At 45.3% G+C, this 26,433-nt stretch overlaps 1 protein-coding gene, 1 long non-coding RNA gene and 1 pseudogene across 5 annotated transcripts in view; 1 reads left to right on the top strand and 2 right to left on the bottom strand.

Moving 5' to 3' along the window:
- Nucleotides 1-3,365: 3,365 nt before the first annotated feature.
- Nucleotides 3,366-5,271, bottom strand: LOC125755697 (uncharacterized). Its single transcript, XR_007412785.1, has 2 exons — nucleotides 5,001-5,271; nucleotides 3,366-4,897 (listed from the first exon to the last, which is right to left on the bottom strand). It is a non-coding gene; the product is annotated as an uncharacterized LOC125755697 (long non-coding RNA).
- Nucleotides 5,272-6,078: 807 nt separating this feature from the next.
- TNRC6C (trinucleotide repeat containing adaptor 6C) overlaps nucleotides 6,079-26,433 on the top strand; it is a 153,403-nt gene continuing 133,048 nt past the window's right edge. For 2 of the 4 annotated variants that reach the window (XM_025468138.3, XM_025468137.3), the window contains exon 1: nucleotides 6,079-6,510. The gene's annotated coding sequence lies outside the window, so the exon portion shown is untranslated. Of the gene's footprint in view, nucleotides 6,511-7,082; nucleotides 7,445-26,433 lie in introns of those variants that run through there. The other 2 variants (XM_025468139.3, XM_049113884.1) reach the window with 2 other exon arrangements.
- On the bottom strand, nucleotides 18,945-19,748 carry LOC112672863 (60S ribosomal protein L9-like; annotated as a pseudogene).

Raw genomic sequence — 26,433 nt, 5'->3', positions numbered from 1 at the left:
GCCCGACGTGGGACTCGATCCCGGGACTCCAGGATCACGCCCTGCGCCGAAGGCAGGCGCTAAACCGCTGAGCCACCCAGGGATCCCCACCTGGAAATTATCTTTTAAACGGATCCTTCTTGTTTGACCTCCAATGCCTCTCTGCTCAATTCCATAGGTTCTAGTTCTCTGCTGCAGGACTCCCCTCCTGCCCTGAGCCATCACCTCCTGTCCCACCTTTGGCCTCACCCTCCTTCTCTGCACCATCTATCACAATGTTTCCACAGAGATATCTTGGACAGCCAGGTATAATGTTTAGAATCATTCAAGGGGTCTACATGGCCCTCAGGATAAAGTCCAAACTCCTGTGACATGAGATGCTCCTTATAATCTGGCCCCTGGTCATTTCTTCCACTTCCTTTTCTGCCTTTATATGAGGACTGTTTCTGTTTCTTTTTTTATTTGAGAGAAAGAGACAACACAAGCAGGGAGGAGGGGCAGAGGGAGAGGAAGAAGCAGACTCTGCGGAGCAGGGAGCCCGGATGATGCAGGACTCGATCCCAGGACCCCGGTATCATGACCTGAACCAAAGGCAGACACTTTACCGACTGAGCCACCCAGGCGTCCCTCTGAGGATAGTTTCAGTTCTGTTGACATTTTGCGATCCCCTCAAAGTGCTGTAACATCCCCTTCATACTTGTCTTCAGTGCCCTTCCCCAGCCTCTGACCCTTGTTGCTTTGCATCTTTCAAGAACCAGAGATCCCACTTCTTTTTCTTTCTGAGCCTTCCACAATGACCTAGGTCTTTCCTTTTGCCTTCTTTGGCACTTTGTTACATATTATAATCATGGCTTTCAGCTTGAAAGCCCTAGTCCACTGCCCAGGCACACAATACAGTTTCAATAAAGGTTTGACAAGTCATCTCTAACTCACTGAGGAATACAAAGAAATCTGAAGCCTTTGTTCATGTGTAAGGTTCTCGGTTCTGTTCTAGTATTTTCCTCAGTGGAGTGAGAGGACAATAGCGTCAGAATCACTTGGGGAGCTGATTAAATATGCGGCTTCATGGACAGTACCCTGAACCTGATGAATCTGTATTTTAAACAGGCTACTTCAGTAATTTATGTGATCAGGGTTGGACAACCAGAGCTCCAAAAGGCCTTTTAAGCTTATCACAAATTTTTTATCACATTTTTTAGATAAGTTTTACCCCCAAAGTGCAGCTTGAACTCATGACCCAGAGATCAAGAGACCCATGCTCCACATGAGCCAGCCAGGCACCCCAAGCTTCTCAAATTTTTTAAGGCTAAGGCAGTTGAGATCTCCTGGTGACAGCAGGGAGGATCGAGCCCAGCTCCATTACATTTTCATCGGAAAGCAATCAGTTGTTTGAGTGTTGAAACTTTTCCCCTTCAAGGGTCTATCATTAGGGGAACCCAGGTGGCTCAGTTAGTTAAGCGTCTGCCTTCTGCTCAAGTCCTGATCTCAGGGTCTTGGGATCAAGTCCTGCATCTGGCTCCCTGTTCAGCAGGGAGTCTGCTTCTCCCTCTACCTGTCCCTCCTGCTTGTGATCTCTCTCCCATGCTCTGTCAAATAAATACATATATAAAATCTTTAAAAAAAAGAAGAAGAAGCCTACTCTAGGATGCAAATTCTACTTGCAGAATCAACAGAACTAGGAAGGAGGATGAATGGGATTTCAAGAGGAAGCAAAGCAGTCCTGTGTGGTCGGAAGTGGCTGGCAGTAGAAAGGAGGCAAGTATCACACACAAATAGAACACAAAGAAAAGATGCCCTTTATTATTTAGTTTTATTCCAAAATTTTGGTGTGCATCAGAATCACCGGGAGGGCTTAATATGATGCAGATAGCTGGGATCTACCCCTAGAGTTTCTGACTCAGCAGATCTGGCTATGGGATCCAAGAAGGTGCAATTCTTTTTTTTTTTTTTCCTAAGATTTATTTATTTGTTCATGATAGACATAGAGAGAGAGAGAGAGAGAGAGAGAGAGAGAGGCAGAAACACAGGCAGAGGGAGAAGCAGGCTCCATGCCGGGAGGCCGATGTGGGACTCTAGGATCGGGCCCAGGCCAAAGGCAGGCGCTAAACCGCTGAGCCACCCAGGGATCCCAGAAGGTGCAATTCTAATAAGTTCCCAGGTGCTGCTGCTGCTGCTGCTGCTGTTGGTCCAGGGAACACACTTTGAGAACCGCTAAGCTAGTTCAACCTTTGTGCCCAGTGCAGTAATCCATTCTGCAATATCCATGGAGATGGGAACATGATCCCCTCGTCTTTCTGCTTAAACCAGATGTGGATCTTGTTACATTTCAAGCTGGAGTTTCTATGGATAACCCTCATGATTCTTCTTTAAATGGAACCAAAATTTGCCTCCAAACCTTCCACTCACTGACCACAGATCTTCCTCCTAGGATCTCGCAGAATTTACCTATGTCTATTTGTATGTGAGAGTTCTTTAAAATTTAGAGGATAGTCATCCTGTCCTGCCTGTTTTTTCTTCCCTATATCAGCCTTTCCTGCTCCTTCCTGCTGAATGACCAAAGGATTTTCATCAACAAAAACTGCTGTCTCCCTGATGGAGTCTTTAAGCTTGTCAATTTTTTTCACATGCCTTAGTGCTCAGAACTGGCCACAATATTCCATGTAGGGGCTGGCCAGCTCAGAATACAGTCTCTTGAGCTGGACACTATTTTAATATAGATTGTATGTTTTTAGGGGGCACCTGGCTGACTCAAGAGGGAGAGCATGGAACTCTTGATCTCTGAGTTCAACACCTATGTTGTATGTAGAGCTTACTTAAAAAAAAAAAGAGGGAGGGCACCTGGGGTGCCTGGGTGGCTTGCGTCAGTTGAGTGTCTGACTCTTGATTTCAACTCAGGTCATGATTTCAGGGTCATGAAATGGAGCCCTCCATCACCGTTGTACAGAGCATGGAGCCTGCTTAAGATTTTCTTTCTCCCTCTGCCTCTTCCCACATCCCCCTGCCTGACCCCCCACTCTCTCTCTAAATATTTAAAAAAATAAAAAATAAAAAAGTAGGGGTGCCTGGGTGGCTCAGTCAGTTAAACATCTGCCTTCAGCTTGGGTCATGATCCTAGGGTCCTGGGGTGGAGCCCCACATTGGGCTCCCTCCCTGCTCAGTGGGGAGCCTGCTTCTCCCTCTCCCTTTGCCCCTCCTCCCAGTCATATTCTCTCTCTCTCTCTCAAATAAATAAAATCTTTAAAAAAAATTTAAAATTAAAAAAGGCAGATTGCATGTCTTTTTTTCTTTTATTAGATTGCATGTCTTTTTAACAAATCATTTTGTGTGGTTAGCCCTGTGTGCATGTGGGCACCTGAAACCAGGATTTTTTTTTTTTTTATGTGAGCTTGTGTCCAGCCAGATCTTCTCCATATATCTTTAACAAGCTGACTTTTTAACTTAAGAGCTACATTCAGCATTTAACCCTCTTAAATGCGATTTTGTGGGTTTTGACCATTATTATAGATTATTAACTCATATCTTAGCTATGAGATGGTAATGACAGGGCCCATCAGTGGATGAAGACCCCAAATATGCACTTACCCATTTTACAACTTTGCTTGGGGTCTTTACTCATCCTTTAATCACTTCAAAAAACCATGAATGAGTGGCACTGTGTTCTGCAATCTCCACACTCATAGCCATCATATGCCTCAATGTTTCTGGGTCAACCCTAATTTAAATTATTCTTTCTAAGGGATCCCTGGGTGGCTCAGCGGTCTAGTGCCTGCCTTAGGTCCAGGGCGTGATCCTGGAGTCCCAGGATCGAGTCCCAGGATCGAGTCCCAGGATCGAGTCCCAGGATCGAGTCCCAGGATCGGGTCCCACGTTGGGCTCCCTACATGGAGCCTGCTTTTCCTTCTGCCTGTGTCTCTGCCTCTCTCCTCTCTCCCTCTCTGTGTCTCTCATGAATAAATAAATAAAATCTTTAATTTTTTTTAAAAATAAAATCTTTAAAAAAATATTCTTTCTAGTGCCAGAAGTAAGTCTTCATGCCAAACTGTGAGTCTAATGTTTGGTTCAGAAAATATGGTCAATACAGTGCTTACCTTTAAGCCTCCAAATGTTTATAGTCTAAGATAACAGGAGAAGACAATTATTTTGTCTGGTTTAAGCTGAGGGAGGTGGAGGGTAGTAAAGAGAACAAAACGGGTAACATTGAGAGGTTACAGTCACAAATTTAACATCAAGAACAAATATTAAATAATGAACTTTGGTTCCATTTCCCCCAAATGTCTGCTTATTACAATGATTGGTCTACCCAAGTACCTGGATTCCTCTCCATTGATTTAGCAATATACTTAGTGGATGTTGCTAATTTTGAAGATGTTATTATTTTGCACTCCCTCCTGAAGCATGTGATAATATGTCTATTTTTGAGAAATACAAAATAAAATAAAATAAAATAAAATAAAATAAAATAAAATAAAATAAAAAGAGAAAAAAATGCAGGTTTCTCCGCAGTCAAGAATTAATGTAAGTAAAATCTGACTTCAGATCCTTCTAAATGACATGGGGTTTTGGGGAGGGGAAACACACAACAGACATTTGAAGACGACTTTAGAGAGTGGTTTGTGCATCTGGCTACCGGAGGGCTTTACGATATGGCAGTAAGGAGAAGGGAGAGCACCGAGCTCACGAGACCCTGATGGGAAACGAGAGCGGGGAATTTCTTGTGTCTCTTTCATCCTCAAACTCTCAAAGCCTGACACTTGCGGTAACAAAATTGCATTGCGAAAGTAGTGTGTCATTATCTGCTCTTCAAGATGGGGGGACACGTAGACAGGGAACGGCCTCCTCCAGCTCGAGCAACTTTCAAGTAGCCCCGCTGAGCTTCCTTCCACCGCGCCAAGGGGAAAGCTGGCCTGCCACCACGACCCTTCACGAAAACGGAGAAAATTCTTGGTTTTTAAAATGGACTCGTGACTTGGATCGAAAGTTAAAAAGGGACTTTTGAATTGCACGTCGCTCCTGACCCCCACCTACGGTTCATGACGACTGTACACCGACGAGCAGCGGCGGGATGGCGGACCAGCACTGGGTACCGAGCGCCGGAGCGTCTGGGTCCCCCCCGCCCCGGGCCCCGGGGTCCGCGTGGTGGGGGAGGGCGGTTCGCTCTCGGGGGCGGGGGATGTCTCGGGACGTGGGGGAGCCGTTGCGTAGGGAGGTTTGTTTGGTTCGCAGCAGGGCGCTCCCCCGGGGGCCGCTGCGTGCAAGGGGAGGCTGGGAGGCGCGCGGCTGGCAGGATGCTCCCGGGCCCGGGTCGGCGCGTGTGCGAGTGTGTGCACGGTGGGGAGGTGCAGGGCGTGTGCACCGCACGGGCTGGACGCGCGTCGGGGCGGGCGCCGGTCGGGGCTGCACGGAGGGCTGGCGTCGCGGGGCCAAAACGCCGCGCGAACCCGGGCCCAGGCGCCGCAGGGCGCGGGCGGAGCGAACGGGGCGAACGTTGCGCCCCGCGGCCCAGCGCGCTTCCACCGAGCTGCAGCGCCCACGGACCGGGAAGGAGGTCGCCCGAGCCTCGGTACACCGCGGACGGAGCGCGAGCCCCGAGACCTGCACGCGCCCGGGCCGGGGGAGCGCGCGCACCCGCCGCTCGCACCCCGGCGCGCTCCCCGCGCAGTCTGCGGAACCACAACGCGAGCGGGTATTAAGGGGGAAGGACGGGGCGTGGCCTGCCCGGGACGAACCAATGGGCCGGGGAGGGGCGCGCGGGGGCGGAGCTCGGATGCAGAGCGCCGATTGGCCGGCTCGCCCTCCGGTATGCAGATGCGGCGGAGTCACGTGGCAGGGGCCGGGACGACTTCCTGTTGGAGGCCAACGCGGGGCGGGGAAGGGGGCGCGAGCGCCCCGTCTGGCTGGAGCGGGGGGAGGGGGGTTCTTGTCAGTTAGAGCAACAAGATGGCCGCGGTGGCAGCTCCGCACCTCAGCGCGACGGCCCCGGGAGCCGCAGCCGCCGCCGCCAGCCCCGCCGCCCCGCAGCCCTGAGCGCCGCCCGGGCCGCCCCCGCCGCGCCTGACAGGGCCGCCCCCGCGCCCGCCGCGCTCCTGCCGCCGCCGCCGCGGGCCCGCCCGAGCCGCGGGCGGAGGGAGCGGAGCCGGCCGAGCGCCCAGCGCACATCGCCGCCGCCGCCGCCGCCTCGGACCCCGGGCCGCGCCGGAGCCGCCGTCCCGCTCGCGGGCGCGAGGAGGAGGACGCGTCGCGGCGTCGCCGGGGCCGGACCTGGACCTGCCGGGACGCGCCGCCGCCCACCCGCCCGCGCCGCCGCCGCCGCCGCCGCCGCCGCCGCCCGCGCCGGGACCTGAGCCCGCGGCGCCGGCGCTGAGGGGGCCCCTGCCGCCCGAGCAGCCCGCAGGCCCCGGGGCGGCCGCCCGCGTCGCCGTCGCCGTCGCCGTCGTGGTCGCTGTGGCCGCCAGGCCCGCGCCGCCGGAGCCCCGCCGAGGAGCCGCCGCCGCCGCCGCCGCCGCCGCCGCCGCCGCCGGGGACGGAGCCCAGGTGAGCGCCGGCCGGGCCTCGGAGCCGCCGCGGTGGCCGGGCGGGCCGCGCCGCCTTTGTTCGGCCGGGCCCGGAGCGCGAGCGCCCGTCCGAGCCCCGCGGCCGTCGGAGCCGCGCGCCCCCCCTCCCCCCGCGAGCGGGCGCCCGTGGGTCTCGCATCCCCGGGGCGCGCCGGGCGGAGGCCCCCGAGCCGCGGCCGGGGGGAGGGGGACGGAGGAGGCAGCCGCCGGCCTGCCGCGCGCGCGGGCTGAGGGGCCGAGGGGGCCGCGGGGGCCGCGGGGGCCGCGGGGGCCGCGGGGCCGCCCCTGCCGGAGCGACGCCTCGCGTGCACCCTCGCCCCGCGGATGACATTGAATCGGTCGGCGCGTGGCCGTGGAGGCTGGGCAGGTGCGGCCGCGGGGCTCCCCCGCCGGCTCCCCGGGGCTCTGGGAAGCCCGCCGGCGCTGCAGGGCCGGGGCGGCGCGGGGCGGGGGGGCGGCCGCAGGTCCCCCGGCGGCGTCCGCGGCCCCGGGCAGAGCGAGCGGCGTCGCCTCGAACCGCTCAGCCTCTCGTCACGTTAAGCCTCCATTTGGGTTGTCTGCTCGGTGGCGTCGAGGCACGAGCTGCAGATTGTGAACTCAAAATGGTGCTCCGCGGGCGTCCGGCCGGAGCCTCCGCCTGGAAGGAGCCGCGAGCCGGGGGCGCCGGGCTGGTCCCCCCGCATTGTGTTCCCGAGGGGCCCGGCCGCGGTCGGCGTCGTGGTCAGGCCGGGAGGGCCACCGGGTGCGCGCCGCTGCGAGCCCGAGCGGAGCGGAGCCGCCGAGGGATGGTTGCGCGCGACTGACTCCCTCGCGGTTAGAATTAACGACGAGGGGAGCGGAGACCCTGGGAACGTGGCTGGAGCGATCTCAGCACACGGTGACGGTCAGTTGGAAACGTGCAGGGGTGCTGACAGGTGTGTGCCTACACTGCGGACTCCCGTACTGTGAGAAAGAGCAGACGCTGAAATTTAGCCCCTGGGCCGGATGGACTTGGTTGGCTGAGGGCACCTTGAGGAGATTTGCGTTATTCCCGAAGCCCGGAGGCGGTGAAGGGCTTAGAACACCTCCCATTGCGGCACCCCTAGGATGCATTGTTGGGGGGAGATGATGGTAAACGAGGTTTTACAAACGACTAGCCCAACTAGCATTAACCAAGTTGATTTTATTGTCGGTGTTTACAGATGCGAGTGATGGTCTTAATAGCTGTAGCCGCTGCTTTACTTGCTTATCGTGAAAGTTTGCTTTTTCTACAGAAAGTTTTTAATATTTGCCTTTTCATAGGAAGAGAGGTTCTCAGAATGTGTTTTCCTGTCACACGTTGGGTCATGAGAAATTGATAGCTCAGAAAAATGGTAATAGTAATAATAGTATTGGTTGAGCGAAATTTGACTTAGGGTGATGCAGAGCGATTTCTTCAAACTAGCACTTCTTAAGCAGGAGAGTGGATTCGTGAGAGACACAGAGAATGAGGCAGAGACACAGGCAGAGGGAGAAGCAGGCTTCCTACAGGGGGGGAGCCTGATGTGGGACTCAATCCCAGGACCCCGGGATCGTGACCTGAGCAGAAGGCAGCTGCTCAACCACTGACCCATCCAGGCGCCCCAGACTTGATTTTATTATGAGGATCTTGTTGTTGTTGTTGTTTTGCCTTTTTTTTTTTTTTTAGATTTTATTTATTTGAGGGGTAGAGAGAGTGTGAGCATACACGCACGAGTGGGGTGGAGGGGCGGAAGGAGAGGGAGAAGCAGGCTCCCCACTGAGCAGGGAGCCCAATGTGGGGCTTGATCCCAGCACCCTGAGATCATGACCTGGGTTGAAGGCAGACACTCAACCGACTGAGCCACCCAGGTGCCCCAAGGATCTAGTTTTGAAAGACTAAGTCTCCGCTGTTTCTTGTCCGAACCAAAGACCTTATTGACCGGTACCTCCGTTTTACTCTTAAGCTATTAAATAAGGTGGACAGCGAGTCTGTCATAAGGGTGAATCCTCAGTGTTTCATTTTGGATTCTGGCATTTAAATATTCTAGTAGTAACCTAGTGTACATGGAAATGCTGACTTTTGGATTTCCTTCTTACAATGTTTATTGTTGTTCTTTTTCAAGTGGCATATGCTCTAACACTTCCACAAAGATTATTTTGTAGCAGGTTTATGTTTATACTTAGTTGGCTTGGGAGTTTTGGAACAAATAGTTGCATTAGAGGGCTGATTATGAGGAAAGTGGGGTGTACTGTTTCATTGGATCCACAGGGATCAAAACAGAAGTAAGTCATGGGAGGAATATACTCTAAAATTACAGTATTTCTCACCACCACCACCTTTTTGTTAAATAGCCGGCTTTACCGAGATAAATTTGTGCTTTTCCAAATGCTGTCATCTGGCTCACTTCCAAAACCAAGATGGGGAGGAGGAGGTCAGGGCTGGAGGGGGCAGCCTTTTTCCCTAGTGAAGAGAGCTTTCAGTTGGAAAGAAATGGAAGATAGAATTCCTACAGTACTGGCTGCAGACGGAGTGTCTGCATGACTGCCCCAGCTCCAAGTGAGAGCGAGGAGGGCCTGAGTGTAAACTTACTCTTGCTCCACTCAAAGTGATGCTAATCTTAAATTAAAAAAAAAAAAAAAAAAAAAGTACTACTGGAAATTTATCCATTATTTGATTTGAGTATATAGAATGTCTTTGGCATCGTATAACTTCCCTAACAACTTAACATTTTAAGGCTTAAGAGCCATTTTAAAGACTATTTCAATGTCTTTTTGGCTTTCCCCAGTAAGAATTAGATCCACGAGATTGCATGCGTATGTTGTAGGCCACTCTGTTAGCACTCAGTCAGGCTTTATTGTGCAAAGGTTACTATCAGAGAAGATTTTATAAGGAAGAAAATCAGTTGTCATCTCTGAGGCTGTTTCCCATTCTCAGAACAACATAAGATTTGTGGATGCAGCAAACGAAGATTATCTAGCCAGAGCAACTAAAGTCCCAGGGTCAGAGGTGGGGGAACATGAGAAACGGAGAGGTGAGGAGGGACAGATTTATAAAAGGTCTTGGAAGCAGGAGAGGGATGTGTTGAGGGAGCAGGAGGTAGAGCCTTCAGCAGATGGGGCCTGGAAAGTCTAAGTAAGTGGGGGAAGAGCCAGGCAACTTTGTTTCTGTGTGTTTTGTTTTTGGTTTCTTTGAAATTGTTCTGGCTTTCTTAGTGGTGATTTTGAGACAAATGGGTTTTTACCTTTCACCCCAGCTTTATTTCAGAGGGTTTTCTGGTGTTTTCAATGAGCTGTAAGGAAATCTTTTGAAGGAGTATTGGTGCTGCAGTCTATTTTGTATGATGAGTGGATTTTATTTGCTTAATTAAGACAGTTGGCATCTTAATTTTGTTTGAAGATGTCATAGACTTAAGTAGAGAGAGCAGAATATTAAATGAGAACTGGCCTTTTTGTCAGACAGATTTTATAGATCTTCTTGCTTTAAGTCAGTCTAATCGTGAACATCTAAATTTTTTACAAATTATTATTTTTTAACAGATTTTTATTTATTCATTCATGAGACACACACACACACACACACACACACACACACAGAGGCAGAGACACAGGCAGAGGGAGAAGCAGGCCCCATGCAGGGAGCCTGACGTGGGACTCCATCCTGGGACCCCAGGATCACACCCCAGGCTGAAGGCAGGTGCTAAACCGCTGAGCCACCCAGGGATCCCCAATTTTTACAAATTAGCTTTTAAATAATGGTGCGGTCATGAGGAGAGCATTCTTTACTTTGCAAAATAATATACAGTAAGCTTTCTTTAAATTTTAGTGCAATAAAGATGTTCTCAATTATAGACATTCGGCTTACACACAATTTTTCAAGAATATAATTACTTAAAAATACAAAGGTTACTTGTCAGAAATAGCTATAACCTTGTGTAGAGATTGTATGTGTGATGTTGAAACCAAGAAATGTATAATCCTTGCCCAGTGAACTTGTTTGAATAACTTGCTTAAAATAATCCTGTACGTTTCCTATTGTGCAGAGTATGCGTTTGAACTAGAACTTACTTAATGAAAAGTAAAATACGTATTCGCTAATTCTGCAATTGGGATGTGATGAGGTTTTACATATTAAAAACATGGTGAAAATTCATACCCTTTGTGCCATTTTTAGAGTTTTACTAAAAATGAATTCTTTTCTTGGCCACAGGTGCTTTCAGAGAATGAAGAAGCTGTTGCAGGGATGGAGAGCTGTTTGTTAAGAATGCATTCTTTCCCTGTAGCCCTCCAAAGGCTATAGAGCTGTGTGCAGAGCTAGACAATCTGGGCACCCAGCCATAAAACATCACTGCTGAAGCACAGATAGTTGTTCGCACCCTCCTGAGCCCTCCTGGCTGCAACCACAGCAGAAGGAATGGCCTTGGGAAAGCAGAGCTCACTGCTGTTTTGAACTCTTAATATTCCATGTGGCTCTTTGAGTTCCAGCTGTGCAATGGGACTTTGGTTTTCTAAGATAGAGTAATGAGTAAGAATGGGTAAGGATATAGCTTCTAAAATATGTCTCTTCCAGGCCAATGTACATAAATATTTGCTCTAGGAAGTAGGAGTAGTGAGTTGTCTGTCCTGTGGTCTCCCTTTCCTTATTTGCCTCTTTGTCACAGCACTCCTCTCCTGTTGGAGAGCAACCTGCCTGAAGACGCACAAGATCACTGGGCCACTGGGTCACAGCACCCAGGACCCAAAGACTCATCTGGAACCTGTCTTCCAGAGATCCAGCTGTAGTGGCTCAGTTCCCGCTTCACTTCCTTATTAAAAAAATTTTTGTGCAGAAGTACGAGAATGAGAGTGCGCAAGTATACGAGCTTGTCATCATTACAAGGTTATAGCATTTTCTGTGACCAACATCTGTTTGTATGAATCCACAAGATCCCCTGTGACCTTCTAGAATACCAACACTAAACAGCTCTGCTTTTTATTTATTTTTTTATTTATTTATTTTTTTAATGATTTTATTTATTCATAGAGACACAGAGAGAGAATGAGAGGCAGAGACACAGGCAGAGGGAGAAGCAGGCTCCATGCAGAGAGCCCGACATGGGACTCGATCCAGGGTCTCCAGGATCACGCCCTGGGCTGCAGGCGGCGCTAAACCGCTGCGCCACCGGGGCTGCCCTGCATTTTCTTTAAAGACCCTCTCTGTTTTCCTGTGTCTTGAAAATTAGTACTCCATTACGTCTTCAGAATGCCCGAACTGCAGACCTGCAGTATCACAGTATTATGTCAGATTATCCACAGAGGGGGGGGATAACCCTTGTCTGTGATTGAATCCCTTACTGAGGTGTAGACTGGCTAGTGCCAAGATGGTCTGGGGGAATATGGGCTTTGTTGGATTTATTTTGTGTGTACAGTCTAGCTCATTAAGAATTGTATCTCTCACAACTAAAATCAGTTGCTTGAGTTGAGCCTGGCAAAGGTATTGTTTACTTTTTATTCCCAAAGATAATTTCTTTTTAATTACTCTTTTAATAAGTGGGGGTAAATCTAAGTTAAAATAGCAACTAGGAATTAAAGTCAAGATCTGTGTTTGGGAAATGGTGGCATTGGTACAACATACCACCTTTCTATCCACTCTGCTGTGGAAAGATGTTAACAGAGTTGTTCAGGAATTACAAGGTGGGGGGCATACAGAATTACTCCTCTGATTACATTCTGTTTTCTCACACTGTATGTGAAGTGGGCAATGCAGAAGGGGAGGGGAAAGAGTGTGTAGGAACGGAACGTAATCTGCTTTGTTCTTCAGGAGGCTGATGTTTTAAAGGAGGATTTGGGGCCAGGAGATGAGGTCGGGGAAGAAGATGATGGCTCTGTAGAAGGAAGGACATTTGAGTCTCTGGGGACAATTGGGAATGGGAGTGGGAGGTAGTTAGAAAGCATGCTGTCAGTTCACCAGACCTCCGCTTAAAAATAATCTTCAAGGGACACTGGGTGGCTCAGTGGTTGAGCGTCTGCCTTCAGCTTAGGGTGTGATCCTGCAGTCCCAGGATCTAGTCTCACATGAGGCTCCCACGTGGGGAGCCTGCTTCTCCCTCTGCCTATGTCTCTGCCTCTCTATATATGTCTCTCATGCATAAGTAAATACAATCTTTAAAAAAAAAAAAAAAAAACAACACAACACACCTGAAAAATGGTTGCTTTTCATGCTTCTGATGTACAGGCCAAAAAAGGGAGGGCAGCGAAGGAAGTTAATTTCTACACAAGCCTATAGCTTGTAGGAAGTAAAGCCAGAATCTAGATTCAGACAGTCTATTTCATAGCCCTCACTCATGGATAAACAGCTTGAATTATTTGAATAGCTTTTTAATTAGTCTCTCTTCTGGTCTATATCCTACCAATCCATCTGCTAATATTAACTGAATACTTTCTGGGTACTTTGTGTGTGTAATCCATTCCTCATCTGCAACTTGTAAGGTAGCTCTTGTTACTGTGTACATTCTCTAGATGGGGAAGCTAAGCCCCATGGAGGATGAATAATTTACCCCAAATCAGAGACTTAATAATGTGTTGAGATCCTATGATGCTGAAATTGGAGCATTTTATCATCCCCCTGTGCTATCCTCTAAACCCCAAGCCTGGTCACATCATTTCTGCTTTACTCCACCAAAACTTACTGGCTTCTCTGTGCAGTGGCTGCAGTGAGGATTGACAGCTTTCTGCCCTCCTAGAGTTGTCTGACTAGTGAGAGAGGCAGGCACCAAACAAAAAAACAAAACAAAAACTGAAATAGCAATTAAATGTTGTGAAACTTCCTTAAGTTAACAAAAACTTATGGTAGTATATAATTATATAGTCATATACCATGTCTGCCCTCTTGAAGATGCACGTTAACATACTGGATGCTCAGAGAAGTCTGGCAGAAAAAAAATAATGTTAACCTTTATTAGCTCAGTGTTCCCCAAATGCACGTGACCTCAAAACATTGTTTTCACTTTATACTACTTTTTGGCTCAGTGGAATCAACTTTGAGAATGCAGAAATGGAGTAGCCTGATCATTCTGAAGAGGACGAGGACCCAGGGGTTGTAGTGGTCAGGCAAGACTTCACCGAATACAGGTCCTGGAAAGTTGATAGAATTTGGCTGAATGGGGGAACTTTTTAGAAAGTGACTAATATAGTAGCTGGGACTCATTTTTTTTTTTTTTTTTTTTTTTCCTGTTAAAGTAGGCTCCATGCCCAGTATGGAGCCCAACATGGTGCTTGAACTCACAACCCTGAGATCAAGACCCGAGCTGAAATCAAGTGTCGTTGGGCACTTAACCAACTGACCACCTCAAATATTGAGCTATCAAGGAGTCCCTGAGACTCAATATTTTTATTGAATGAGTGAACACTAAGGCCTAGCTGGGTAGAACTTCCATTTTTTGGCGTCATCATTGCTGGGCATGACATAAACCGAGTAGTAGATTAGAAGCTTTTTTTTTTTATTAAAGATTTTTTAAAAAATTTATTTATTCAGAGAGAGAGGGACAGAGATGCGGGCAGAGGGAGAAACAGGCTCCATGCAGGGAGCCTGACGTGGGATTCGATCCCGGGTCTCCAGGATCACACCCTGGGCTGCAGGTGGCACTAAACTGCTGCGCCACCGGGGCTGCCCAGATTAGAAACTTTTGAGCCAAAATATAGTAGATAGTTAGAGAGGAAATTGGAAGTTTGAACACCATGGCTATTGTAGTTGTCTGTGGAGGGTGATGCATGCTTGGACAAGCTTATTGGTAGGATCAAACTGAAAGAGTGTTACAGAGGCGCCTGGGTGGCTCAGTCAGTTGGGTATCTGCCTTTGGCTCAGGTCATGATCTCTGGGTCCTGGGATTGAGCCCCACATCAGGCTCCTTGTTCAGTGAGGAGTCTGCTCTTCCTCTCTCTTCCCTCCTCTGCTCATGCTTTCTCGGTTGCTCTCTGTCTCTCAAATAAATAAGTAAAATCTTAAAAAAAAAAAAAAAAAAGATTTTTACAAATAATCAGCAGGACAAAAAATACAATACTGGTGTGGGCTGTTGGAAGAAATGACTTCTCTTTTGCTTTTTAAGATTTTATTTATTTATTCATGAGAGACAGAGACACAGGCAGAGGGAAAGGCAGGCTCCATGCAGAGAGCCTGATGTGGGACTCGATCCTGGGTCTCCAGGATCAGGCCCTGGGCTGAAGGCGGTGCTAAACCGCTGAGCCACCCAGGCTGCCCTAGATTCTTTTTTTTTTTTTCTTTCTTTTTTTCTTTCTTTTTTTCTTTCTTTCTTGATTTTATTTATTCATGAGAGGCACAGAGAGAGGCAGAGAGACACAGGCAGAGGGAGAAGCAGGCTCCACGCAGGGAGCCCGATGTGGGACTCGATCCCAGGTCTGCAGGATCACGTCCTGGACCCAAGGCGGCACTCAAACCACTGAGCCACCAGGGCTGCCCTAGATTCTTTTTTCTAACAAAGAAAACAAAATAACAAAATGGACTCTTTTTTTCTTTTCTTTCTTTTCTTCCTTTCTTTTCTTCTTCCTCTCTCTCTCTCTCTCTCTCTCTCTCTTTCTTTCTCTCTTTCTCTCTTTCTTTCCTTCTATAGAGTGGAGTGGGGAAGCTTTGGGAGGGGGCCTTAAAACAGACAAGAATGTTCCTTATTTACTGTAGTCAGGTGATGAGTAAGAACCTTAGCCACGGTTGTACTTTTGTATATATTATGGTTTTGTATTTAATTGATGAGCATGAGTCATTCACCCTGTTCATTTTAGACTCAAAACCCCAGCAAAGCTCTTTACAGATTCATGCTTTGCAAAGAATCCTTCATTATCATCATCATTTCTCTTTTAGATTTTGAGTTACTTGGTAGCAGGGGTAATAACCTGTCCATCTTTGTAATATCTACAGTATTTTATGGATACTAAGGTCAACGTTTTCTGTTTTGAGTAATCTGTTTCTTCAGAGATGTTTCCACAAATGAGAGTAGAGGGAGAGAAGAGGCTGAGAAATGAATACTTTCCCTCTGTTTTTAATCTTTTCAGGATAGTGACCATATTTTCAACTAGTCAGCCCAGCATACGGGGATGTATCTGCAGGTGTGAGGCCATCCCCTCAGTCCTCAGTTGTACCCTTGCACTGTGTTTTCTGTGAGTACCCAGAGTAGAAGGCTATTTCCCCTCCCTGAAGCCCTCGGGCTTTGCCAGGAAGCGCCACCCACCCAATTATGAAGAAATAATGTGTGACATTTCTTATGGACATTTGAAATTTAGGTATGATAAACAAATTACAAAATAATCCCCGGTTTGCCTTTTATTTTTTTATGTTTTTTTTTCCCCCAGTTTGCATTTTAAAGACCTTGTAACTAAAAAAAAAATAAAAATAAAAATAAAGACCTTGTAACTATCTTCAGATACTAGCACATTGGAGAAATGAGTACTATAAATAATGGAATCATTCTAGCCAACCCAGAATGTCTGGTTAGTTGTATTATTTTATTCTCTATCAGAGGGACTCTAGAAATCAGATCAGATTTTAAAAGATTTTAAAATTCTCTTTTGTGAAATCAGTTTATGTTGACTCCTAATTTAAATACTCATTTGACAAAATTATTAGTTGTGATTATTTAATCAGCTTACATACATACCTATTTATCTTTCTTTAAGATTTATTTGAGAGAGAGAGAGAGAGAGACAGGGGCTTGAGAGAGAGAAAGGACAAGCAGGGGAGAGGGGCAGAAGGAGAGGGAGAAACAGACTCCCTGCTGGGTAAGGAGCCCCATGTGGGAATCCATTCCAGGACCCTGGGATCATGACCTGAGTCAAAGGCAGATGCATAATTGACTGAGCCACCCAATCACCCCTCTTTTTTTTTTTTTTAAAGATTTTATTTATTTATTTGACAGAGTGAGCACAAGTCAGGGGCGGGGTGGACGGGGCCGGGGAGGACAGGGAGAGGGAGAAGGAGAACAGACTCTGGAACATGATGGGGGCTCAATCCCAGAACCCTGGGATCATGACCTGAGCTGAAGGGAGGTGTTTAACCAACTGAGCCACCCAGGTGCCTCTCTATCTTTTGATAGCAGAATTTTGATGTGTAGTTCTGATGGCCTAAGAAAATGGGTTTTTCTCTTTCAATTGTGATTTTCTGACTAAATCTCAAATTAGTGGATATTGATTTCAGAATTCAGCCTTTAGGATCACCCAGGAGTTTTTCTTATGTTTCATTTGCTTTTTCCATAAGTTTTCCCCCCTTTTTTCATTTGCTCTTTTTTTTTTTAAGATTTATTTATTTATTCATGAGAGACACACACACACACAGAGAGAGAGAGAGAGAGAGAGAGAGGCAGAGACACAGGCAGAGGGAGAAGCAGGCACCATGCAGAGAGCCTGACGTGGGACTCGATCCAGGGTCTCCAGGACCCTGGGCTGCAGGCAGCGCTAAACCGCTGCGCCACCAGGACTGCCCTCATTTGCTCTTTTAATTTTTTCATTTTATTTTACATTTTCTGTCCTTAAACTGCACTTCAGAAATGATAGTAAGGCCTGGTTTGAGGCAATAGGGTGAATAGTCTGCTTTCTTTCATTTCAGTGCACTATTTTGTGTTGGTAAGCCTGTTTGCTCTGAAGATATAAATTGACAGCTGGAGAAAGAATTCCAAACTTCATAATACCTATAGCTTTTTAAAAATACATAATTTCACTTTTTGAAAGATTTATTTATTTTAGAGAGAGAGATGGTGCACTTGCATGCACACAAGTGAGGAGAGAGGCAGAGTGAGAGAACTTTCAAGCAGACTTCCCTCTGAGCAGGGAGCCCAAAGTGGGACTCATTCCCATGACCCATGAGATTACGACCAGAGCCAAAACCAAGAGTCAACTGACTGAGCCATCCAGGTGCCCCAATAGCTGTAGTTTTTTGAGTGATTATCATGTGCCAAGTATAGAAAGCCTAATATAATTTCATTTATTGTCATCAATAGATGAGAAACCAAGGTACCTTAGAGAGGTCAGGTCTACCTGATTAACAGCGACATGCTCCTGACTGTTTTCTTGTTCCATTTTATTTGGATAGAGTGATTTTCATTATTTTTAAAGATCAAAGAGATCTTTGGGGCACCAAATTTGAACTGTGACATCTGACCTGTTTTAATAGAACAATTTTATTAAGTATCATGTAAATAACTTGTGTCTAATGGGTTCACAGACTCAAGTAGTATCATTTGGGGCTCCAAAAGTATATTAAGAGAAAACTAACCTTGATGTGTTTATAAGAAACGTTTATATTTGAGAAACCTAACGGTGAATTCTCTTTTCTCTCTGATTTCTAACTTTAGCACCTAGAATACAGCTAGGCAAGGAGTATGTCTGTAAAACAGAGATCTTATGGATTATTTTTTTTCTGCCACAGCAGCAGGTTTTACTTGAAGCATTATTTGAAAATTAGCATTACTGAATATTTTAAGCCTATTTAAAGGGATTCTAGTTTTGATCCAAATTATTAAAAGTGGGAAGACAGGGGATCCCTGGGTGATGCAGCGGTTTGGCGCCTGCCTTTGGCCCAGGGCGCGATCCTGGAGACCCGGGATCGAATCCCACATCTGGCTCCCGGTGCATGGAGCCTGCTTCTCCCTCTGCCAGTGTCTCTGCCCCCCTCTCTCTCTCTCTCTCTCTCTCTCTCTCTCTCTCTGACTATCATAAATAAATAAAAATTAAAAAAAAAAAAAAGTGGGAAGACAGGGATCCCTGGGTGGCTCCAGTGGTTTGGCGCCTGCCTTCTACCTCAGGGCGTGATCTTGGAGTCCCGGGATCGAGTCCCACATCGAGCTCCCTGCATGGAGCCTGCCTCTCTCTCTCTCTCTCTCTCTCTCTCTCATGAATAAATAAAATCTTTAAAAAAAAAAAAGTGGGAAGACATTTCTGTAAAACTCTGTCACCTTGAAACTAGAATGCTTTAGTTAATGGGGTAAACTGGAAGTAAGCTGCCTTTGATATAGGAGAGCCACGTACAGATGGGCGATAACTGTTTTTCTTCTAATTCACCCATTTCCTATTCAGTCTGAAATCTCAGTTGGAAAGCAATTTCCCTTACTTGACCCATTTTTCTTCAGTATTATATCTTCTGCTTCTTGAACAAAAAAAGTTTGAAGGCATGGAGTGTTGTAAACCCTTGCAGACTTACATGGTAAGAGGACTCAGATACTTGCTTTGGAATACACATATTATCTTTTGTCATGTGGCTCTCTGGTTGGAGGGATAACAATCTTGCTTTTTTTTTTTTTAATACTTCTAAATGGTTTACTTGCCAAATAGTTGCAAAGGATTATTGGTTTAAGAAACGGCCCAAATCAATACAGCCTTTACTGCATCTTTAAAATATCACAAATAAGACTGACAAATCATCTGGCATCTTGCTGTTTCTGTAACTGGGCAACTTAGATCTCATTCATCAGCCTGCTGAACTGTTCCTTTTTCAGAAAAATAGGTAACATCCAAAAATTTTCTGGTAACATTGTTTTTAACTGTTTGGTTTGCTGAATTGAGGCAGCTGAGTTTGATACAAGTTCAATGTCATTTCCTTCAAGAACTAACTCATGTTTTGGGGCACCTGGGATCGCTTGGTCGGTTAAGTGTCCAACTCTTGAATTCAGTTCATGTCATGATTTCAGGATCATGGAATTGAGCCCCATGCTGGACTCTGCTCAGTGGGGAGTCTGCTCAAGATTTTCCCTCTCCTCCTTTCTTTGTCCCCCTCACCTAGTGCCCGCTTGCCCTCTTTCTCTATCTCTCTCTCAAAATAAATAAGTCTTAAAAAAATAATTAACTCATCTTTTTGGGATTGAGATACTAGACAAGCAACACTTGAACTCTCCCGACCCCCCGTGGATGTATTTTTCACCCAAGAAATTTTGATTTCAAGAAGAGAACTATTCTTCTGAATAACAATGTTGATAGGAAAATGAGCATACATGGACCTCATCTGGTAACAGAAACCCAGTAAATTACCCTAGATCATGTTCTGTACATGACTATAGATAGTATGGACGATAGCCAGCTCTTTTCTATTTCTGCCATTTGTCAACTCAGAGCCTCTTTTTTTCCAAGGAGACTGGGTTCTACGTTGATGTGATTGAAGTCCCGCTGCAGGGTTCCTCTGGGGCCCTTGACAATAACAGTACATCCCTTTAGAGTGATGTTGACATTTTCTGGAATGTTGACAGTCTGATTGCCAAGAATGGTCTTCATTCTCATAGTAGATATGGCAAAGAGCAACAATTTTGCTTCTTTGATTTCACAGTTTTCTGAAAAGATATATGTTAAATGACTGATATAGGGAGGCATATGAGTAGAAGAAAAAAAATAGGCGTGTAGAGGTAAGGATCTTGTTTTAGTAACATGGGCAGTTTAAGGATATTACCATTTTAGTAGACGTTATATACGTATATGTCAGTAAGCCTGACATCAATATTTATGTATTGTAATGTCTACTTATATGGAGATTAGGTCTCTTAATATCATTATCTTTAACGCTTCACAGATATGACACGTTATCATGTGATAACATTTATTTCACATCTCTGGCTTATGGAGTGCTTGAATTGGCTCTGTCCTTGCTAGATCAATTCTAAATGTCCTAACACCTAACTTAACAGGAATCTCCTTTATGAAAACCTCTCTGACTTCACTCAGGGAAACTTTCTCTTCTTTATTGAGAGTCACACCTTTAGTAATTCAGCCCTGTGACATGCTCTGAAGACTCCTAAATTTTATATCACTGGCCTAGACTGCTCCCCAGACACAGTATTTGCATACCCAGTTGCCTTGCCACATCTCCATGTGACTGTTGCATGAGAATCTCCACCTCAGATGTCCAGGACTGAACTCCTGCTCTTGCCCCTATGTTCACTGCACTTGGACTCCTTCCTGTATCCAGCAGCACTTCCCTCCTTTTAGTTGCTCCAGTCAAAAGTTGTGGAATCCCCCTTGACTCCCTTCTTTGTCTCTATGTACAGTCCATAAGAAATTAAACAAGAAATTTGTGAGTAACTGTGGGTCAAAGAAGAGATCACAAGGGAAAGTCAGAACATATTTTGAACTGAATTAAAAATAAGAAACAGGGGATCCCTGGGTGGCGCAGCAGTTTGGTGCCTGCCTTTGGCCCAGGGCGCGATCCTGGGGACCTGGGATCGAATCCCACATCGGGCTCCTGGTACATGGAGCCTGCTTCTCCCTCTGCCTGCGTCTCTGCCTCTCTCTCTCTCTCTCTCTCTGTGACTATCATAAATAAAAAATAAATAAATAAATAAATAAATAAAAATTAAAAAAAAAAGAAACAGAACATAACTAAAATTCATGTGGTTCAGCCAAACTATAATGAGAGGAAAATTTATAGCTTTAATTTAAATGTCTATATTAGAAAAGGAGAAAGATCTCAAATAAAAAATTAAGCTTATGAATCCAGAGAGTAAAAAGCAAACAAAAGGAAGGAAACAAAGGTCAGAGTGGAAGTCAATGGAGTAGACACAGAAAAATAGTACAGAAGATCAATGAAACCAAAGGTGCTTAATTGAAAAGATCAACAAAATTGACAAGCCTGTGGCTAGATTGACTGAGAAAAATAGGGAAGATACAAATTACTAAAATCAAGAATGAAAGAGGGGACATGAGTAATGATCTTGCAGAAATGAAATAGGTGCTATGAATAACTTTATGCTAATAAATTAGACGGCTTAGATGAAATGACACAGTCCTAAAAATGGACAAATCACCGAAACTGATTTTTTTAAAAGATTTTTCTATTTATTCATGAGAGAGACAGAGAGAGAGGCAGAGACATAGGCAGAGGGAGAAGCAGGCTCCATGCAGGGAGCTTGATATAGGACTTGATATCGGGACTCCAGGATCATGCCCTGGGTTGAAGGCAGGTGCCAAACTGCTAAGCCACCCAGGCATCCCTTAAAAGAATGAAAAATCTGAATGGGCATATAACAAGACAATAATTACAAATCTTTTTTTTTTTTTTTTTTAAGATTTTAATTATTTGTGAGGGAGAAAGCACAAGCAGGAGAAGAGGGAGAGGGAGAAGCAGGCTTCCCACTGAGCAGGGAGCCCAGTGTGGGATCATATCCTGAGCCAAAGGCAGACACTTAACAAACTGAGCCACCCAGGTGCCCCTACAAATCTTTTTTAAAGTAAAAAACCCCTACACCTGATGTGGGGCAGGAACTCCTGATCTGAGATCGAGAGTTGCATGTTCTACCAACTGAGCCAGCCAGGCACCCCAGTAATTACAAATCTTGCCATAAAGAGAAGCCCAGGTCATCTTGGCTTCACTGGTAAATTCTGTCAAACATAAAGAACTAATACCAAATGTTTCCAGAAACTAAAGGAGGAGGAAATGCTTCCTTACAGATTCTTTGAGGCCAGTATTGCTGTGGTACCAAAGTCAAAGACATCACAAAAAAATAAAACTACAGCCAAATATCTTTTATGAATGTAAACACAAAAATCTTTAGCCAAATATTAGGAAGCCAAGTTCAGGAACATATAAAAATGACCATGACCAGGGGTATGGTATCTAGGTGGCTGAGTCAGTTGAGCATCTGACTCTTGGTCTCAGCTCAGGTCTTGATTCAGGGTCATGAGTTCAAGCCCCATTTTAGGCTTCACACTGGGCATGGAGCATGGAGCCTACTTAAAAAAAAAGAAAAAAACTATAAAGCTAAAGCAATTAGGACAGTTTGATATCAGCACATGGACAGACATATTGACAAATGGAACATAATTGAGTGTTCAGAAATAAACTTTTACATTTATGGTGAACTGAATTTTGACACAGTGCAAGACATTTCAATGGGGAAAAGATAGTCTTCTTTTAAGATTTTACAGTATCTCTGCACCCAACGTGGAGCCCGAACTCAGTGACCACAAGATCAACAGCTATGTGCTCCACCCTCTGAGCCAACCAGGTGTCCCAAGATAGTCTCTCTCTCTGTCTCTCTAAGAGAGAGAACAAACAAGCAAAGATGGGAGGGGGGGACAGAGGGCATGGGAGAATCAGGCTCCCCACTGATCAAGGAGTCCAACGTGGGGCTCAGCCCAGGACCCCGGGATCATGACCTGAGCCGAAAGCTGACACTTAACCATCTGAACCACCCAGGCGCTCCCCCCAAGGTAGTCTTTTCAATAAATGTTTTGGGAAAGTTGGAATTCATATGCCAAAAAGAAAAAAAAAGTGATTTTTATCTCCCATCATACACAAAAATAAACTCAAAATGGATCATAGACTTAAATTTAAACTAAAACTGTGGGGGGAATCCCTGGGTGGCTCAGCAGTTTAGCGCCTGCCTTCAGCCTGGGGTATGATCCTGGGGTCCTGGGATCGAGTCCCATGTTGGGCTCCCTACATGGAGCCTGCTTCTCCCTCTGCCTGCGTCTCTGCCTCTCTCTCTCTCTGTGTCTCTATGAATGAATGAATAAATATAAAAAACCTAAAACTGTGTAACTGTTAGAAAAAAAGTAAGAGAAAATCCTCATAATCTTTGATAAGACAGGGTTCATAGATACAACACCAAAACCATGATCCATAAAAGACTTGGTAAATGAAATTTCATCAAAATTAAAAACTTGGTACTGCAGAGGACACCATTAAGAACAAGAAAAGACAATCCACAGACTGGAAGAAATTATTTGCGGGCAGCCCAGGTGGCTCAGTGGTTTAGTGCCGCCTTCAGCCCAGGGTGTGATCCTGGGATCGAGTCCCATGTTGGGCTCCCTGCATGGAGCCTGCTTCTCCCTCTGCCTGTGTCTCTGCCCCCACCCCCTCATGAATAAATAAATAAAATCTTAAAAAAAAAAAAAAAGGTTTCACTTAAAAAAAAAAACTTTGCAAATCATATAGCTGATAAAGACTTTGTGTTCAGAATACATAGAAAGAACAACTCTTGTAAGTCAGTAAGACAAAGTAATTAAAAAATGGACAAAGGATTTCAATAGACGTTTCACCAAAGAAGATACACAAATTGCTAATAAGCACATAAGATGCTCAACCAACATGGTTAGTCATTCAGGAAATGAAAATTAAAACCAGGAGCTGGGATCCCTGGGTGGCGCAGCGGTTTGGCGCCTGCCTTTGGCCCAGGGCGTGATCCTGGAGACCCGGGATCGAGTCCCACGTCAGGCTCCCGGTGCATGGAGCCTGCTTCTCCCTCTGCCTGTGTCTCTGCTTCTCTCTCTCTGTGTGACTATCATGAATAAATAAATAAAATCTTAAAAAAAAAAAAAAAAAAACCAGGAGCTAATCATGTTATATGGTTACAATTGAAAAGAGTGGTTACAATTGAAAAGAAAGGTGACAATAAAGATGTGGAGAAATGGGAATCCTCATGCATTGATGGTGCGAATTGCTTGGTATTAGGTGCTTTGGAAATCAGTTTGGCAGTTTATTAAAAAGTTAAACATAAATTTACCATGTGGCCTAGCAGTTCCTCTCCTATGTATCTGTACAACACAGATAGAGCAGTATGGATAAAACCATCCCTTCACGCAAAAACGTGGTGAGTTTTCCTCATAAGGGCCAAGTAAGTGGAAACAACCCAGGACCATCAACTGGTAAATGGATATCGGAAATGCGGATAGCCATACGATGGACTATTATTCAGCAATAAAAACAATGAAGTTCTATGGATGAACCTCAACATCATACCAAGTGAAAACAGCTGTGTTTCATTTATATGATATTCCCACAAAGTGTAAAACCACAGGATCCACAAGTAATTAGTAGTTGTCTGGAGCTAAGGGGAAGGAGGAGGATTGGCTACAGACTGGATCTTGATGGGCAATGGAAGGTTCAAAACCCGGATCATGGTTCTTATGGCTACACAGCTCCTCAAACATACTGACTTGTTAGAGGAGAAGCTGTCCTCTTATCTGAAGGCTTTGTTGCACATCGAATGTGTATACATACCTCAGACACTCTTCATTTAATTTTTTATTAAAAATAGGATTGGTTTCTTTTTTTTTTAAGATTTATTTATTTATTTATTTATTTATTTATTTATTTATTCAGAGAGAGAGGCAGAGAGAGAAGCAGGCCGCATGCAGGGAGCCTGACGTGGAACTCTATCCCAGGTCTCCAGGATCACACCCCAGGCTGCAGGCAGCGCTAAACCGCTGCGCCACCGGGGCTACCCAATAGGATTGGTTTCTGTGTTGTTTTGCTTAGTTTTATTGGGTTTATATTACCACTACTATTTAATATTCTCTGTAGTCAGGTGGCAATGGGTTAGCAACAGCAATACTATTAACCAGCATATTTTGTGTGCCTGCTGTGTTTTCAAGAATAAGTCTTAATTATTAAAAATTTAAACTATTTAAAATTCATAAGTCTGTGGGGTTTATAGAGGAGAAAACTGAGATCTAAAGAGGAAGTGTGACTTGCCTAAAATCAGATAATCCTGGGTTCAAACTCAAGTCTTGGAGAAAACTAGTTTTATGCCTTTTGGCATAGATAAAAAGACCAAAGGAAAAGACGATTATAGGTCACTGAGCAAACATTTTGGTTTTTTGTTTGTTTTTTGTTGTTGTTGTTTTTTTTTCAAACATTTAAAAAATTAATCTTGCCAGGGCACCTGGGTGGCTCAGTGGTTGAGCATCTACCTTTGGCTCAGGGCATAATCCTGGGGTCCTGGGATTGAGTTCTGCATCAGGCTCCCTGCATGAGGTTGCTTCTCTCTCTGCTTCTTTCTCTGTGTGTCTCATGAATAAATAAAATCGTTAAAAAAAAATTAGTCTTGCCAGTAATCAGAGAAAAGCAAATTAAAGAAACCAGATTCGGGGGCGGGGGGGAGAACATATTCAGTTGGCAGTATTTAATTACAGTCCTAAGGAGGATGAGAAAAGAAATTCTTCCACTCTTGCTGCTAGTAAGAAGGTGGCATTGAAAATGGTAGTACACATCAAGATTGAACTACATTGTTCCCCATGACCGTATCTGTTGAGATTCAGTTTTAAAGTATATTGGTGGGGGATCCCTGGGTGGCGCAGCGGTTTGGCGCCTGCCTTTGGCCCAGGGCGCGATCCTGGAGACCCCAGATCGAATCCCACATCGGGCTCCCGGTGCATGGAGCCTGCTTCTCCCTCTGCCTGTGTCTCTGCCTCTCTCTCTCTCTCTCTCTGTCTCTGTGACTATCATAAATAAATAAAAATTAAAAAAAAAAAAATAAAGTATATTGGTGGGAGTGGGATGAGGAGCAAAATGAAAAACCGAGTGACTACCAGAAAGACAGCAGTAGAGGGAATGGGGATGCCTCCCTTATGATTTTGCCTATGAAGGAGGCTACACATAACAGTTAAAAAATATTTGTCATTCTTATAGAAGGGTGATTATCTCCTAGATATTATTTAATCAGACCTTTCCTATTGAGAGTAAAATCTATTCTTTTGAAAATACATAAAAGCATTGCGGTTAAGAGTTCATACACAAATAAGGTTTCAGTACAGAAGTAGGAGTCAGCATATAGTTGCCATCTTTTATTTTAGTCTTGCCACATAAGACGATCAAATAAAAACCACCACCATTCATTCTTATCATTATAAAAGAAAACACATTCCCATGCAAAGAATTACAAAGGACGCTATCTTAGAGGAGAGCCTTGTAGCTTAAGTGAATATAACTTTATGAAAAGTTTACCTGACATCGTCCCTTTTTTCCCCTCATTATGTGGAGTTACCTTGAGTGTGTGTATATGCACACGCACATGCACACATGTGATGGGTATACATATGTCAAAATTGATTGAATGGTATACTTTAAAGATGTGTAGTTTATTATTCTCATTAACTGATAACCAGCGTTTGGGGACCACGGATATAAGTGTGGTCTTGAGAATTATCTAGACAATTCTTTTTTTTTTTTTAATTTTTTTTAGAT

This window comes from Canis lupus, chromosome 9 (genome assembly GCF_003254725.2).
Source record: "Canis lupus dingo isolate Sandy chromosome 9, ASM325472v2, whole genome shotgun sequence".
NCBI classification, from domain to species: Eukaryota; Metazoa; Chordata; class Mammalia; order Carnivora; family Canidae; genus Canis; species Canis lupus.
This window is presented reverse-complemented; position numbering and strand designations above follow the sequence as displayed.